General features: G+C 41.9%; 1 pseudogene; it reads right to left on the reverse strand.

The window, feature by feature from the left end:
* Window positions 1–12675, reverse strand: part of LOC117079058 — a 51155-nt pseudogene extending 38480 nt beyond the window's left edge.
* Window positions 12676–17846: the final 5171 nt, after the last annotated feature.

Below are 17846 nucleotides of genomic sequence, written 5' to 3' on the forward strand. Positions count from 1 at the left end.
CAGGCTGGGTGCAGTGGCCAGATCTCAGCTCACTGCAAGCTCCGCCTCCCGGGTTCAGGCCATTCTCCTGCCTCAGCCTCCGGAGTAGCTGGGACTACAGGCGCCCGCCACCTCGCCCGGCTAGTTTTTTGTATTATTTAGTAGAGACGGGGTTTCACCGTATTAGCCAGGATGGTCTCGATCTCCTGACCTCGTGATCCGCCCATCTCGGCCTCCCAAAGTGCTGGGATTACAAGCTTGAGCCACCGCGCCCGGCCATCAATGTGTAAATATTTCTGAAGATAGACTAGGTCAGGGTAAAACATGCCATGCATTAAGAATGCCATTGAAATGACAATGTAACAAAAACTTGTGTCTCAAAATACACAATTTGCATCTCTTAGGGCTACATTTTACAAATAACAATGAGTTGCACAACACTGTTTATTATGTCTGGTGGGCTTTGATAATTTCTTCAACATGAATATTCAAAACACTTCTAGGCATTATGATAGGTCTGGTCATTAAAAAAGAATTTTGAGAAAATGACAAGCTTTGAATAGGGGTGAACAGAGAATTTCTATGAAGAAGCAGATTTGAAAGTTAAGTTTATAATTGTGCTAGCACTGCTAGCCTATTAACTGTTCAAGCTCATGAAGTCACCAGCATGTACAGTTAACTTTTCTTTCCTTGGCTTTGCTTATTGTATTGTCAGTTTTATAGCATTTGTAACATACTGTCTAATTACATGCTAGTCTAGATGAACTTCAAAGAAAGAATTTTTGTACTTTACTGAAGGTTTGGTCCCCACCTCCATTAAAATTAGGTATTGTGTTTCTGCTTGCTGAATAGGCACGTTCCTATGAGGAGCACTTACTTTCAGTTTGCCATTGACTAGCCATGTGACTTGAGTAAATCCCTTCTTCCTTCTAGGACTCAGTTTTTCCTTATCTTGAAAAGGCAGCCTCTCCTGCTCCATCTTGGAGGTTCTCTGTAGTCACATTGGACTCTGAATGGTACCTGCCACTGTGTGTCTCAGTCTCCTGTTCTGATGCCTCCTTTTCTCTGGACCTATTAATATTGGTTCATCCTAGGTGCATTTTAGGGCTCCCTCCCCTCTCTCTCTACTCACTTTGAAGGTGACCGTCTTCAGATCCATGGCTTTTAATCTATACTTTCCCAACTGACTTATGTATATTAATAATTCCCCAACCTCCCCCATGAATTCTAGACCCATATATCCACCGAAGTCCCTCTTGAATACTCGATTATCATCTCTGACTTAATATGCCTAAATCAAACACCTGCTCTTCTCCTCAAAACCTCTGGACTTTCTGCTCTGCACATTTCAGTTAACAGAAACTCCATTATTTCCATTTCATTCTTGCTTTTTTCTTTCACACTTCCAATTCGCCAAGAAATTCAATCGACTTTCTTTTCTAATTTTATCCATAATCTGTCCAATTCTCAAGACTTCCACTCTTCTCACCTGGGTCCAAGTGATCATAATTCTTTCATTTGGATTGAAGCAGCAGCCTCCTCCACTGGTCTTCCAACTTCCTTTCTTGCCCCCTACAGTCCTTTCTCAGCACAGCAAGTGGAATGATCCCAAGGAAACAAGTCCGTTAAAATATTGCTCTTTTCTACTCAAAGTCCTCCTGAGTGAGTGGCTTGGCCCTCACTCAGTTTAAAAGCCAGATCCTTACAGTGGCATCCAAGGCCTAACACGATCTGCTGCTTCTCTAACCCTGGCTCACCTGGCTGGATCCTCCCTGGCCTCCTGTCCCTCAAACACGCCAAGTCACCTTAAGACCTTTACCCTAGTTTTGCCCTCTTCCTAGGAAGCTCTTACTCCATATCTACATGGCTCAATCCTTCATCAATGTCAAGTCTTCATTCAAATGTCACTCTCTCAATGTGGCTTACCCTGCACAGCCACTCCCTGCCCCTCAGCTACACTTTGTCTCCAGGGCACTCATCACCTTCTAACAAACTACTCTTTATTTACTTATTTTTTAAGTTTCAATTGGAATAAATTACATAAAACGTGATAAAATTTATCATCATAACAATTTCTAAGTGTATAGTTCACTACTGTTAAGTATATTCACATTGTTGTACAACCAATCTCCAGAACTCTTTTTATCTTTCAAACCTGACATTTTACTCATGAAACAGCCACTCCCCTTTCCCTCTGCCCCATCTGCTGACACACATTTTCTTTTCTTTTTTTGAGATGGAGTCTCGCTCTCTCCCCCAGGCTGGAGTGCAGTGGCGCGGTCTCAGCTCACTGCAACCTGTGCCTCCTGGGTTGAAGTGCTTCTCCTGCCTCAGTCTTTGGAGTGGCTGGTACGACAGGCAGGGACAACCACCATTTTACATTCTGTGTCTAAGCATTTGACTACTCTAGATACCTCATAAAAGTCGAATTGTCTTTTTGTGGCTGTCTTCTTTCACTCAGCATAAATGTCCTCAAGGGTCATCGTGTTGTAGCATGTATCAGAATTCTCTTTATCTTTAAGGTTGAAGAAAATTTCATTATATATATATATATATATATATATATATCACATTTTGCTTATCTACTCATTCTTCGATGGACACTTGAGTTGCTTCTACCTTTTGGGTGTTGTGAATAATGCTGCCATGAACATGGGTGTAGAAATCTCTCTTCAAGATCCTGCTTTCAGTTCTCTCGGGTATATACTCAGAAGTGGAATTGCTGGATCATATGGTAATTTTATTTTTGTTTTTTGAGAAACTACCATGCTGTTTTCCATTGTGGCTGCACCATTTTACATTCCCGTCAATATTGCAGAAGGGTTCCAATTTCTCCACCTCCTCACCAACACTTGGCATTTTCTGGAGTTTTGGTTTTGTAACATAGTAGACATCTTAATAGATGTGAGGTGATATCTCATTGTGGCTTTTATTTGCATTTCCCTAACAATTAGTGCTGTTGAGCATCTTTTCATGTATTTATTGGCCAATTGTATATCTTCTTTGGGGAAATGTCTATTCAAAGCCTTTGCCTATTTTCAAATCAAGTTTTTATTGTTGTTGTTGTTGAGTTGTAGGAGTTCTCTATGTATTCTGGATATTAACCCCTATCAGATATATAATTTGCAAATATCTTCCCTGATTCCATAGGTTGCCTTTCCATTCTGTTGATTGTGTCCTTTGATGAGAAGTCATTTACTTATTTATTATGCTTTCTGTTTTGTTGTCTGTCTCCCCTCTATAATGCAGTCTCTGTGAGGGCCAGGCCATATGTATTTTGTCCATGGCTGCATCCCCAGTGCTATGAACAGTGCTTGCCATTTAGTGGGATCTCAATAAATATTTGCCAAATAACTGAATGTGTGAATGGACAGATTAAATATATGGTCTGGGATTTTTGCAGTTCCTAAAACCCATGTGGGGTGCGAAAGTGAAAAAAATCTGAAGCATAATTAATAGTTATTTTAAAAATGCTCTAAAACAATAGCTTACAGATAGGTTTCCTGAATGAAGGACTTTTTAAAAACTCTTCTCCCATATGTAGCTGATTTCCCAGGCTAGTTGGAAAGCATGCCTGCCTCCTTCTTTGGAATCCATTAAAGTGACAAATGCCAACTCTGAACACAAACCGTGCTCATTCCATTTCACCCACCCTGTGTTGTTGGCTCTCCTTGCCCCCACCCGGCCCCTTAATACCTGGCTGCTCTCCCGGTCCTCTTCCCTGTCTGAGCTGCTCCCCATGGCCCTTTCTCACATTTGCCCCCATATCTGCTTTATGTCGAAGGTCCCAGCCTGGCTCTGTCAGGGATTACTTTGCTTCCATTGTTCCGCTGAGGACCACACACCGGGGCATGGCTCAGGTACCCTTTACTCTAAGGAGGCCTGTGGGAATCTTGGAGAAAGGAATAAAGGGGGGCAATGGTTGAGCAGTACTTAGGAGGGGCCAGTTACATGTCAACCCCGATTAATGATAATGGTAATTTAGAATCTGCTTATGGTTTCTATTGTTAGGCTTTGCCAAGAAGTTTCTGACATGGTATTTCAAAGGGTTCCGGGGCTGGCTGATGCTGCAGACTTAGCCTTCCACTGCAGGGAGATCAGTGAGCAGGGTGTGTGTGGCTTCAGAGGAGTGGCTTGCCTGACACAGTGTGCCCTGTCATTAACGGGTCCTGTCTGGTCAGGTGCATCTCTTCCTTCATGTTCACCAGGATCCACCCACTCCAGTGCAGCAATAGAGACAAGAGGACTTTGATTATTCTCATTACAAAGACAAATTGTTGAGATTGTCCCTTCTCCTTTACTCCCTCTTCTAGGTTGCTATGTTCACCCAAGAAAAAAAAAAAAGTATACTTCCAACTGAGAACAATGAACTTTAGCAAGCTTTATTGTCCAGGGGAGAGGCAACCTATAAATAAGGTTAAGTGTAAATGAACTTGGCCACAGGCTGCTGAGATTCAGATCCCGACCCAGTTGCTTTCTAGCCTCGAGACTTGCAGCAAAACACTTAATCTCCCCAGGACTCATTTTCCGCATCTGGAAAATGGGGATGATGATAAGACTTCCCTTTGTCATTGATCATGAGAAATCAGTGAAGTATTGCAAGTAAAACCCTAAGAACAGCATCTGACACACAGTAAGCGCTTGTCAAATGTGCATTATTACTATCATCGCACAATTAGGGAAGGGTCAGAAATCTCTTCCTTTAGAACGGGGTTTCCAACCGCAGCACAGTTGACACTTTGGGCCTGATAATTCTTGGTTATGGGAGGCTGTCTGTGGATTGAAGGATGTTTGGCAGCATGCCTGACCTCTACCTACTAGATGCCACCATCACCATCCTCCCAACTAAGACAATCAAAAATGCCTCCTGCCAAGTGTCCCTGAAAAGGGAGGGGGAAGAGGGAAGGGAGTTTTGGCCTGGTTTCGATCTACTTCTTTAGAATAAACAGCAAACATTTTATATAAATGGATTTTTGTGGCTATATCCCACTGTGTGAAGGTAGTTTTCCTTAAACTGGGAATTTCAATATTCCTAGAGGGCTTTGAAGAGTTACAAGATCACAGAAAGCGATTCCAACACACTTTCTATCCTTGCAGTCATGGTTGGCCACCTTAGCACCTCCATCCAGACTTAATCCCTGCCTTCCATAGGGTGGTCTGCCATTCATTAGCTACTATCTGGCTCAACTCCCACCTAAAGGGCAGCAAGACCAGATGCTGCAGGCAGGACAGGGTGTGTACCCTCCCCAAATCAATGCTTGGCATGTACTAGATGCTTTATGAAGGTTGATTGAATGAAAGCAAGAGTTGAGTCACGCTTTAGCATAGTTTGTTTTGTTTTCATTTTCTTTTTTTTTTTTTTTTTTTTGAGACGGAGTCTCACTCTGTAGCCCGGGCTGGAGTGCGGTGGCCCGATCTCAGCTCACTGCAAGCTCTGCCTCCCGGGTTTACGCCATTCTCCTGCCTCAGCCTCCCGAGTAACTGGGACTACAGGCGCCCGCCACCTTGCCCGGCTAGTTTTTTTGTATTTTTTTAGTAGAGACGGGGTTTCACCGTGTTAGCCAGGATGGTCTCGATCTTTTTTTCATTTTCTGTTTGTTTTTGGCTCATAGAACAACATCATCTTTCCAAAGAGCAGTAAATCTCACACAAAAGTGAAATCTAAGTGGCAGAACAGGAAAACTAAGGCAGAAAAAATGTCCCAGCCTAGGAAAAAAACAAAGAAGAGAAATTGCAAAGGAGTGATGGTGGGGCATCTTTTGATTCCTCCATCTTCTGGGGAAAAAAAATGCATTCTGTTTTTAGCTGGTAATACATTTCTTTCCATATTTTAGGGATGTAAAGAGCAAGGAAAGAAGAGGAGAGGGGTCCTCCTTAGAGGCTTAGAGATCAAGGCAGTTCTGTCTCCCCACTTCCTGTCTGCCCCCCAAAAGAAGGTAAAGTATGTGGGCCAACTTAAGAGAGTGGGACAGTCTCCTCTAAAGGAAAATGAAGGCTCAGAGCAGAACTGAGAGGAGAATTGAGCAATACCATCAATATCTCACCTGAACCTAAGGTGGGGGAGAAAGCGAAGTAGCCATATGGAAACCAGAGAAACACCTGGAGATGGTCAATGAAAGACGAATTAGGCCGGGTGTGGTGGCTCACGCCTGTAATCCCAGCACTTTGGGAGGTCGAGGCAGGTGGATCACGAGGTCAGGAGATGGAGACCATCCTGGCTAACACGGTGAAACCCTGTCTCTACTAAAAGTACAAAAAATTAGCCGGGCGTGGTGGTGGGCGCCTGTAGTCCCAGCTACTCAGGAGGCTGATGCAGGCGAATGGTGTGAACTCGGGAGGCGGAGCTTGCAGTGAGCCAAGATCGCGCCACTGGACTCCATTCTGGGAGACACAGCAAGAGTCCATCTCAAGAAAGAAAAAAGAAAGAAAGAAAGAAAGAAAGAAAGAAAGAAAGAAAGAAAGAAAGAAAGAAAGAAAAGAAGGAAAGAAAGATGCAAATTGGGAGTCAATCACTCTGTCCTCTTTTTCTCTTGGCCATGATCTGGGCTCAAGTCAGTAGGCATTTGAGTTGTGAGGACTTGGTGGTATGCTCTTGGATAGAAAAAAAAAGACCCAGAAATCCAGTTCCCCAGAAGAAAGAGACAAGTCCCCCTTTCCCTTCCCCAGATAAACAAAGACAGAGACTTTAAAAAATGGTAATTTTGGGGGTGGCGGGAATGAGGTCATGTTGAAGTCTGGGTAAACTGAGAAGACTAAGGTATGGAGAGAGAGGATTATGTCCTCAGACCTCCTTCTTGGCCTCTTTGCTGAAATTCCTTCTCTTCTTCCTTGTGGCATTCTGATGCCACTGATTTTTTTTGTTTGTTTTTCAAACAAAGGTGTTCTTGTTGCTCTCATTCTCCAGGAACTGCATTTCACTCATTCTTTTCCCTGTGTTTTATTGTAGAAAGCATTCAGACAGGATATAGCATTGAACTGCTTAGACTAGGAGATTCCCTTGAAGAGCTCTTGGGTGGTGGTTTTTTGCTAATGTCCACCTTGAGCCCGTGGGTTGGAATGTTGTAGATAACTGTCTTGATACTGTTGGGGACCCATTCCTTGTAGCAGCTGCTGCTCTTGATTCTTAGTTGAGCATGTCCTTATACACTTCCTTCATAGACTTCTGTCCTCAGAAAATGATGATGATGATAACATCAGCATGACATGGATCACATGCTGCCATCTTGTTTTGGCATTGAGAATTTGCTGGGTGAGCTTTGCTGCAGTCAGAGCAGAGTACTAGTAGTTTTCCAAGCTACTGAGTGAGGCAAAACCTGGCATAAAGAAGTAACATAAGGAATGGGATCCAGGCAGACCACCAGTTTGTGGAAGTTTGTATTGAACTGGCCAGGAAAGTGGAGACAGGCAGATCAAGATGGGGTGGCTCAGGTCACTGTCAATGTCAGAGGGTCAGCTTGAAGTTTCAGAAGCAAATTAGAGCACCGCATTATTTATGGTATCCACCAACCAGTGGACAGAGAATATGGCATGGTATTTGGCCATGGTGCCTAAACTTTGGTTGAAGGACTCGTGCTAGATGTTATGAGGTGATCAGGGTCCTGGATACAGACCTTGCAAATGGGAAGGGTGCCCATGCTGGAGCCCATGCCCGAGCCCATGCCCCCATCTAGCCATTGAGTCCATAGGAAGCCTTGAAGCCTATAATGGCTCTAGATACCTTAGATACAATATCATGATGGAGTCTCTCAGTTCTGCTTCCTCTCTTCTGTGGCCATAGCCTGCTACAGACTGACTAAAGACAAAGTTTGTCCGGCCTGAAGATCTGGCCAAAATGATGTGAGCAAACATATTTCATAGTCTTTGATATAGAATCATCCTAGATGGCAAAAGAAATCAATCAACTACCTGTAGCCTTATTGAAACACCTGAAGATCTGATCTGTCTACAGATCACTGTTCTATTTTAAGTGCTGGCGGGCTTGATGCTTTGCTCATCATTGAGCATCAACCAGAACTTAGTATACACTTGATTGCCACCCTACACAGCTTGGATATGCAAGATTTCCCTCAGATGGAGAATTTACTGTTATGTTTACCTCTCAAAGTATGTGAAGAACAAGAGAATAGTACATGTTTTTTGCTTATTGCACACTTTAAGAATGGGACATGGCCCAGGAAGCTACAGTCACTGTATCGGAGTTCAGAGATTCTGTGATTGCTGCAGCTCTTGTTCTTCAATTATTTTCCTTCTAATTCCTTGTACCCATTTTAGTTCAGAAGCTTTTGAAGGCCAAAAGATGATGCCTTCTCCATTCTATTACCTATCACTGTGCCTAAGAGTGTTCAAGACTGGCCAACGATTCAACAATCATTGGCTATTTAAAAGAAAAAGTTTTGCAGGCTGTTGGCTTAACAGATACCTCTTGTGCCCATCATTTCTCAAACATGGTACGTGGGTGGATTTGGCCTGAAAGAAGGAGACATTTCAGGGGTATAAGACAGCAATTTTTCAGGGCTCCATTATTTTCTGTTGCTCACTTTTCTTGTTGTCAGAACTGAAGAAGCACCAGCTACACATACATCAAGATAAGAGCTGTGCTTCCATTAATGAAAGGGGAGGGTGTGTTGGGAATAAAGGAGTTTTTTACATTGCACATGGGAAAAGGGAATTTGTTTTAAGGCTTTATCTGGCTTTTGATCATCTGGACAGGCTTACAGAAGGGAAAAGTTGGTGTTTATTTTACAGACAAAAATTGCTTTTTCATTGCATCAAATATGTTTTGCAGCTGCTTATACACATTGTTCTGAGAGGCAAACAAGGTAGACCTGTTCAGCCTAGGTACACAAGACAGTCAGCATATTAATAAAGAAAACTGTACTTATTGTACTTAATGCAACCAGTGTGTAAAAGGCAAGAGGACTTTCAAAATCCATGTCTGACTGCCTAAATGAACAGCATCCTACAATAACCAGAGGGTACCACACTTAATAAGCAAGTGTCCGTTCATATTAAGAGAAACGAAACAGGGAAACAGAAACACCTTCATCTGGTTCCTCTTTTCCAATGTGGGACCAAGACTCTGAGAGAGAACACAGCTCATCTAGACTGCCAATACCCAAACCAGGGGTTGTTTCAGATATCCATTAGCTGCACAACTCTTACTAACTTATGCTAGCTATGCAGTCACTTCCCTGAGGCTCCCTCTGAGCTCACACTCACAGACTTATCCCCAGTCTACCGACCACCCAGCACTCTAATTACATCTGACTGCTGCTCCCTCTCAATAAAGCACCTTTAGGGAGAATATGGTGTCTTTTCTACCTCTGATTCTTAACATGTTGTTTGGCAGATGCTAATATACTTTTACTGAGCAAATAAATTAAACAATGAATGAATGAATGGGCATCCACCGGTATTACAGAGTGTGACTATCATCACTACATGTTGTTCTGTTTGTGTACATGAAAAACAACACTGAACCCCCAGGGTGGCTTTAATTCCTAGGTTAGTGTTCATCAATGAAATCTATTACAGTCCAAGGGTACCTCTTCATGGATGTTAAAAGCCTGGCTAGCCCCAATCAGTTAATCCTTTCCTTTTATTTCCTATCAACCTTATCTCAACGGCCTCTTTGCTTCTGCCTCCTTTCTGTTCTTACCCTCAGATACCTCCCTTCTTCACTCATTTTTTTGTGTCGCATAACATTCCCCCTACATCTTTTCATCAGTTGTAACTCTTCCTATGGCAACTAAGAAAACCCAATCCAAATGACTTAATCAAAAGAAAACTAGTGCTCATACAACTGAAAATGGCAGGGCTAGGACTGGCTTCAGGCATAGGGTTCAGATGACTTCATGAAGACTCAGTTTCTCTCTCCATCTATTAATTATGCTTTCCACTATGTTGTCTACATTCTCTGATAGACTCTCCCCTCGAGGTTGTAAAATGTCTGGAGCATCTCCAGTTTATAGTCTTCTACATACAAGTCCTAGATGAGAGAGTCTTCTCCCTCAATCGCTTCATTAAAAATCCCAGAGTTGAGCCTTCCTAGCTCTGACTTGAGCTTGGTGCATACTCAAGTACAAATCACTGTGCCCAGGGGACGAAATACACTATTAGAATTGGACCAAGTTACCCCAATGCTGGGACTCAGTATCATCAGCTAAACTCCAAGCACGCACACTAAATGCTGAATAAAGGGGGTTTCCCCAAAACAAAATCAGGGCATTCTTGATTCAAAAAGTGTGTATGAATGTTGACTGGCAAAAACAACAAACAACCACTACAATCCTAAACTTGCTTTCTGCTTTTCTCATCTTCTCTGTGATATTCGTATCCCACCTGAGCCCAATATTCTTTTTCTTCTCTTCTCTCCTCTACTGATATCTCTATTGATATCTTGGTATCTACCTCAGACACACATTAGTCCCATTTTTGTCCCTGGCTTTTCTCTGCCTCTTCAGTAATTTCCCTCTTTCAGCCATCCCCCAATTTCTACCTGGATTTTAACTTCCCGTCATTACCTTCAAGATTTGGAGTACCTGCTGGTAAGAATCCTCAAACCAGAACAGTAACATCTGCTGGAACTGTTTGCTTTCCTCAGTGACCACAGACTCTCCCTCATTTTTCATCAGCATTTTCCTTCTGTTTCTATAACCCCATCAAAACCAAATATACCCAGGCTTCCCCATCCATCTTAGGAAACAAGACAAAACCACTTTCATTTAGCCTTGGCAGCATGCCCGCCTCCACCTTTCTCCTTCCTGTTCCCTGTTCCCTCCCCACCATCAAACTATCACTCCATCTCAACCCTCCCCGCCAGGCTTAAGTTCTCTGAACTTGTCTCTGCTTTCTTTCACCAAACTCATTTCTTACATCCCTGCAGTTCTGTTTCTGGGGCTGTCTCCTTTCACCGCCTTCCCAAAGATTTCCTCATAGTCAAAATATTTGAGTCCTCTCTCTTTCTCACCTTCCACATCCAAATTGTCCTCAAAACCTTCCAAATAGACCCTGCAAGTGTCCCCTCACTCTATCTCTTCCTCTCTATTCCTCTGCTTCTGACAGATTGGGAATTCTCTTGCAGTTCCTCTCCTCCCCTGGTTCCCTCGCTCCATCCAGACTCCCCATCCTTCCACGTCCTTCAAGCCAATGCTCACAGCGAGTTTGTGAAACACTCTCCTACTTTAAGAAATGTTCCTGGCAAGCCAAAATTCTTATACTCCAGCTTGAAATGCAAGGCTGCCCATCCTGCATCCTCACCTGCATCCTCACCTGCCCTCACAACCCTAGAGATGCTCTGTACTGCAGCTGCACCTCCCTGCATGTGCTCACACAATCCTTCCACCTTCCCCTGCTTGTACAACTAGAAATCCCTATGCTTTCCTCAAGGCTCTCACCAGCCACCTCCAAGTCTGACACTAATTTGGCTCCTCTCAAGCAGGCTCCCTCTCCCCACCTTGAAGCAGAATTCACCCCTTCGTGACTGTGCTCCTCAAACAACACTAAGAATAACTGTTTGCCTGTGATTGTCTTAAAGCACCAGAACCTGATAGCTGCCTCCATGCATCTCTGTCTCCAAGCCTCGCACAGTGCCTGGCACACACAGCAAGTGAGATCTTCACCACCCCTCTCTCCACACCCGAAGCTTCATCTGCTCTACATCTCTTCCATTCCACAAATTATTGCCTCTCCAGTGTTGTTTCTGTTCCTTTGATGTGACCCACTAAGAGCCAACATCCACAGAGCCTTCACACTTCTTTCTAGATATCATTATCCTAGAAAATCAAATCTGCTTCTAAGCAGTCACTTCCAGGCTTTGCTCCATGTCCTTTCTTCACATCAGTCCTACTTCCTCCACCTGTGCACGATTTCATTCATCTAACAAGCACTCATTGGTTCTTCCACATTGTTTATGTAATAAATATCTATTGTCCCTGGGGATCTTGCCATCATATGGAACATTACATCTTTCCCTCATGGTTCCCCACACTGACTGCCCACTGTCCTTGTTGACTGGACATAACCAGGTAGGTCACTTTTCACTATTCCTATCATCCTACTTTTTGTTTGTTTGTTTACAACCATCTCTTCAAGATCTCTCTCCCTCTGCATGTGCATTGCTAAGTATGTGATTTATTCTTTGACCCTCAGTCATATGTAAACTAAGGCCAGGGTGACTGTGTAATTTAACAACCAAACAGGATACTTGGGCGGTGAACAAGGGAGCTATTAATAGTTTTGCCTGGGCAGTAAGTATAAACTGGGACTTTCTTCGACCAATCAACACATCTGACTTTCCTAACAGCGGCCTTATTACTTGAATTTTTATCCAGTAGAATCCAACACTTTAAATGCTACCACCATGGTGTGATGTGGCCAGCATCATCTTCTTACCCTTCATTCCAGCCTCAATACTCTTTAGTAATTTCCACTGCTTTTAGCATCAAATTCATACTCTTCCTCCTGGAGTTTGCCACAAGCCTGTCAGACCCAAAGTCTTTGTTTGATCTGCTGTCAAGCAAATACTGGCAACTTCTGTCCTTCTCTCTCTCTCTCTCTCTCTCTCTCTCTCTCTCTCTGAAAAATTTCCATCCAGTCCTCACCTATAAGAATTACCTCCTCTTCACAGTTCAGATTTTCCTTCTCTTTCCAATTAAAACCCACCCTGAAGCTCACCTTCACCAGGAATTCCACCATGATGGTAAAGAATCTGGAAAGGAAGTATTCCTATCCAAAGCCAAATATCGACCTGCCCCATTTATTTCCATTCTGCATTATCTATAAAAAAGAGACAGAGTAAATGAAGGGGGGAAATGTTAGTGTTCATCTACACTTCTTTTTTATATTTTAGCCTTGCAGGTACAATTCATGCCTTCTACATGTTTCAACCACCAGCATCTGGATTAGCATATGGGTATTTTGAGAATAACAATATCAAGGATGTTGATGGGCTTTCAAGTAATTAATGTATGTTTGAGGATAGCTTCTGCAGGTTTCAAAACAAAGTTGCCCAAAATGGTACCTAAGGGCTCAGAGCTGCCAGAAAATATTGGTATTTTCTACTCCAACAGGATTTTTAATTTAACAATTGTTCTTAATCCTAAGAGTCTAAGCATCTTTGGAGCTAGGTGCCCATTCAAATATGTGCCTATGCATCACTCACATTCCAACAGAAGCTGCTCCCTCTTCTGGTCAACACCAAGGGAGAGTGCAGTGGGAAGAGAGACTCCTCCTTTGCTCTGAGCGTGCAGAGGTGCAGTGTGAGAAAGACAGGTTGTCCTGCTTTGGAAGACAATCACAAAGATGAGATAGGCTCATCTTCAACTCAATTATCACATTTGGTTTAATCAGCTTTGTGAGACTTTCATTTTAACCAGAGTCAGAAAATGCCCATTGTCATTCTCAGCAACTCCAAGAGTGAAAACAATCATTTCCTTTCTCCTAAAGACTGCAGCCCTGCCAGACCACTGTATCAGTGCAGTTCTCGCACCCGCCCTGCGCCCCGTCAGCTCCACACCGGGGAGCCTTGCCAAGCTGAAAAGGAAGGAGACAGCAGTTCGGGTCATTAGAATGAGTTGCCAAAAAGTGCTCAGAAAGTGAACAATTAATTTCGGCTGTCAAAACAGATACTAGAGGAGCCCAGCTAGATTTCAAGCATTTTTTTTCTCTAACAGCAAATCCAAGGCTTTGTTGGTGATAAGAGATGGAGCAGATTCTGAGGATGTTTGTGAGACCACCATGGGCTTTGGGATCAAATTGCCTGCTGTGGGTCCCATCTTTGCCTTGTTCTGGCTATGGCCACGGGTATTTTATTTAACCTCTCTGAGCCTAGTTTTCTTATCTGTAAATTAGGGATAATACAAGGAGAGAGGAAGAAATGGGGGAGGGTGTGCTGGATGCAGGAAATGCACCTAGTATTGTAAGAAGTGAATACATGGTTGGCATTTTTTATTATTATGGATGGTGGTGATATTTTCCTCCAAAACCTCCTGCTTGTCTTGGAAGTTGATAAGTTAAATCTGCTTGTTTGAACCTTCTTCCTGGATGGCTAGTACCTTGCCCAGATTTCAGAAAATTTTCTGAAGATCAATTCCTTTGGGGGAATGCTTACTGGTAAGCCACAATTTATTGACTCAGTAAAAATGTTCCCCATGAATGTAAAACCTCAAAGTAAAGAGAAATATATTTTGTTGTTGTTCTCCCCTGGTTAGGCTGCAGGGTAGATGACACATACATAAGTAAAATGGAATTTGTAAAGCAAGAAGCAGAGTATTTTGAAAAATTAAAAGTTTCTTATAAATCTTTAAGAAAATGCATCTGTGTCAACACAGCAAAAATAATATCCCACCCTACTGGTTTTCATCTTCTAGCCCTGCGTAAGCATTAACTCATTAACCCCTTCCACCACTATTCAGTGGTTAGGAACTGAAGAGTGCTGCTACTGCTCTTCAAGGGGTGGAAATGAACACTCTACCCTCATCTCCCACAACATGAGTTTCCCCCCACCATGGGTCACAGTTTTCCAGATGACTCAAGAAAGTAATATCTTAAAAGCACTTTGTACAATGACATTTAATAAAATTAAGAATAAATCATCTTCGTAATTGAGAAATATGGGAATATTTTTTCTGGTTTGTAAAAAAAAAAAAAAAAAAGGCCTCACCCTACATTCCTGGCTCCTCTTTCTTTCTCTGTTTCCACTGACATGTCCCATGTCACTCTTCTTAACAACTGTGGAGTCTGGTAATCCATACTAATGTCTATTGTCTTACAGACTACTAGTATCTTCCCAATATCCATTATCCCTTCTCCCATGGTTACAGAACTTCAGTTTCATTTGTGGCAATAATGTGCTCAGGTAAAAAGACTACATTTCCCATCATCCTTTGTAGTCAGGTTTGGGGAGGCACATGACTAAGTTTTAGCCAATGAGATGGAAGTGAAAGTGTCAGGTGAGATTTCCAGAAAGACTTCTTAAAGGTGGCTGACTGTGCTGAGGTGAGGGTAACCCCTTTTTGCCTTTCCCTCTTCTCTGTCTTGCTCACTGGAACATAGATGTGATGACCAGAGCTCCAGCAGCTATTTTGAACTATGTGGCAAACTTGAGGATAAAAATCGTACATTTAAATGACTTTTTAAATTCTCTGATGAGAAATCACCATAAGCAAAACTGAAATGCCAAACTCCAGGTTTTGTTTTTGTTTCTGTTTCTTACCAGACAGAAATAAACTACAGCTGCTCCTCAACTTGTGATGGGGGTTAGGTCCTGATAAATAATCCATCCTAAGTTAAAAAATAGCATAAATTGAAAGTGTATTTAGTACCCCAAACTAGTACCCCAAAATGTATTTAGTACCCTGTAAGGTCAAAAAAATTCTAACTTGAAAACATCATAAGTCATGGACTGTCTGTATTCTTGTTTAAGCCACTGTTGTTTGGCGTTTTAGGCAGATGAACCTAATATTAATTGACACGTCTACTTTTTCCTTCTTTTTTTTTTTCTGGCCCCAAACCAAATTCTTTGCATTGGTTCGTTTGATTATCTGTTCTCAGAGTTCATTCTACCAAGCAGGGTTGACACAATGCCCCCTGCATAATTTTTAACATAGTTTTCTAAAATATAGAGTCCAGGTGAGTTTGCTCATTAGGGTTAATAAGATATATGCCAATATTCTGATTCTCCAAAGGCATACATAGTTTATTTCAGGTCGAGAAAAAACTAATTTTGTGATCACATGTTGCACACTAAGCTTGGCAACCTGTCTTAACAGTGTGAGAAATTAACAGTGAGGGTGAATGGCTCACTAAGGACTCAAGGAAATGTCACTTTTGTACAGAGGAGATCTGCTTCCTCTTCTTTAGCATATTATTTGAATATCTAATGCTATTTACCACATTGGGCAATGATTTTAGCAAATCTTCTCTTTTACAGAGATGTTTCTATTTAAGTCTATATCCTTAGTGCTAAGCACACCACCTGCCAAATGGTAGATGCACAAAAAATATTCACAACTATTTAATAAATTATGTCCTTTATTAGAGGCTCATTTCAACTACCATTCCTATCACCAGTCAAAAATGATGTAGCTTTCAAAAAATCTATCAAAAAATAATATAATAATAATGATGGTAATAATAATTACAGAGCACTTTTTTCCTTTTCTTTTTGTTTTGTTTTGTTTTGTTTGTTTGTCTGTTTGTTTGTTTGAGGCAGGGTCTCACTCTGTCACCCTGGAGTGGAGTGGTGCAATCTTGGCTCACTGCAAACTCTGCCTCCCAGACTCAAGCAATCACCAGAGCACTTTCTATATGGATTTTTTCCTCAGTATACATGGGGGATTGGTTCCAGGACCTCCTTCAGATGCCAATATCCTCCATGCTCAAGTCCCTGATATTAAATGGCGTTGTACTTGCATATAACCCACGCAAATCTTCCTGTATACTTTAAATCATCTCTAGATTACAATGTAAATGGCATGTAAATAGTTGTTACACTGTATTGTTTGGGGAATAATGACAAGCAAAAAGTCCGTGCATGTTGAGTACAGACACTTTTTTTTCCTCAAATATTTTTCATCCAGAGTTAGTTGAATCCACAGGTGTGGAACACCCAGATACAGAGGGCCAGGACAAACCATACTAGGTCACTTATTAAGCTTGAAGAAACTCTGAGAGAGGTTTATGTATTGTGTGTATTTAGTTCTACATTATGTCTATAGCTACATTCCATGCCCAAGCCACACAGAATCAAAAAAGAAGCCATTTAATTTGGTGCTGTGATACCGAAAGCCCCTCCTCTCCTCTCCACCCACCCCTGCCATATCCAGAACCTGAACTGACTTCTGAATGCCTTGCTGAGTGTACTTTTTGGAAGAAATGCTTTGACCTATGATCTACCTTTCTGAAGCAAAATAACATATGAAGTTATAGGGCACTCAAAGTGTGGTCCATGAAAGAAACTCAACCGATAACATTCATACAAATTTCCATCTTCTCCATCTGTAGAAAAAGACCAATGTGTTAAATAACAAATAATGTAGACTATTTTAGATGTAGGGGAAAAGATACACAGAAGACAGATCTGCCTACAGTTGCAGACCTACCAATAGGCAACCCAAATTCAGACATGTGGGATAATCTGGAGGAATTCTAAGATACAGTGGCTGTTCAGAGAATGCCTCAAAGGGGTCTCTAATCACAACGCTGGCCCATTGTTTAGCCCAAGGTACTCTCACTGCCGACTAGAGAACAGCAGCTATCTTGTGCCGGCTAAGAAGCCACTTTCCAATTAACACAAGTAAACTTTTAAAAAACAGAAAATTGATTTTTAATAAAACTATTATCTAGGAAATCGTTTTAGGAAAAATCATTTGTTCAGTGCAATGGGAGGGGTTAATGGTTACTAACAACTCATTCCCAACAAACTTCAGGAGTCAGGCTTTAGTAAAAGACAAAGCATGGAATGAATACATACAGTTTTGTTTAAGCCTGAACCAAACATACTTATAAGGATAATGTTGTTGTTTGTTCTAGATAGCAATTGTAAAGTCAGAAAAATGAAAAGTGCTTTCTTATGTGAATAAAGCATGAACGGAGCCCTCTAACCAAGGGATTTGAACAACTCTAAGTCTTCTACCATGATTTGAATGCTGTTGGTGTCTGATAAACATTAGCCACTAGTAAGGGCAAAAATAATCATACAACTCAGAGGCTAATTATTTATCTGTAGTTTTCTCAGCTTGTCAGATATTTTAGGGATAAAACTGGAAACACGGGAAGTTCCAAAACTGAGACCGAACCTCTGAGACTTTTAAGACTATCTTGACAAAGACAGGTAAATATTCCCCATGTAGATTACTAGACTGGTT

The sequence above is a fragment of the Trachypithecus francoisi genome, unplaced genomic scaffold (genome assembly GCF_009764315.1).
Source record: "Trachypithecus francoisi isolate TF-2019V2 unplaced genomic scaffold, Tfra_2.0 Lachesis_group7, whole genome shotgun sequence".
NCBI classification, from domain to species: domain Eukaryota; kingdom Metazoa; phylum Chordata; class Mammalia; order Primates; family Cercopithecidae; genus Trachypithecus; species Trachypithecus francoisi.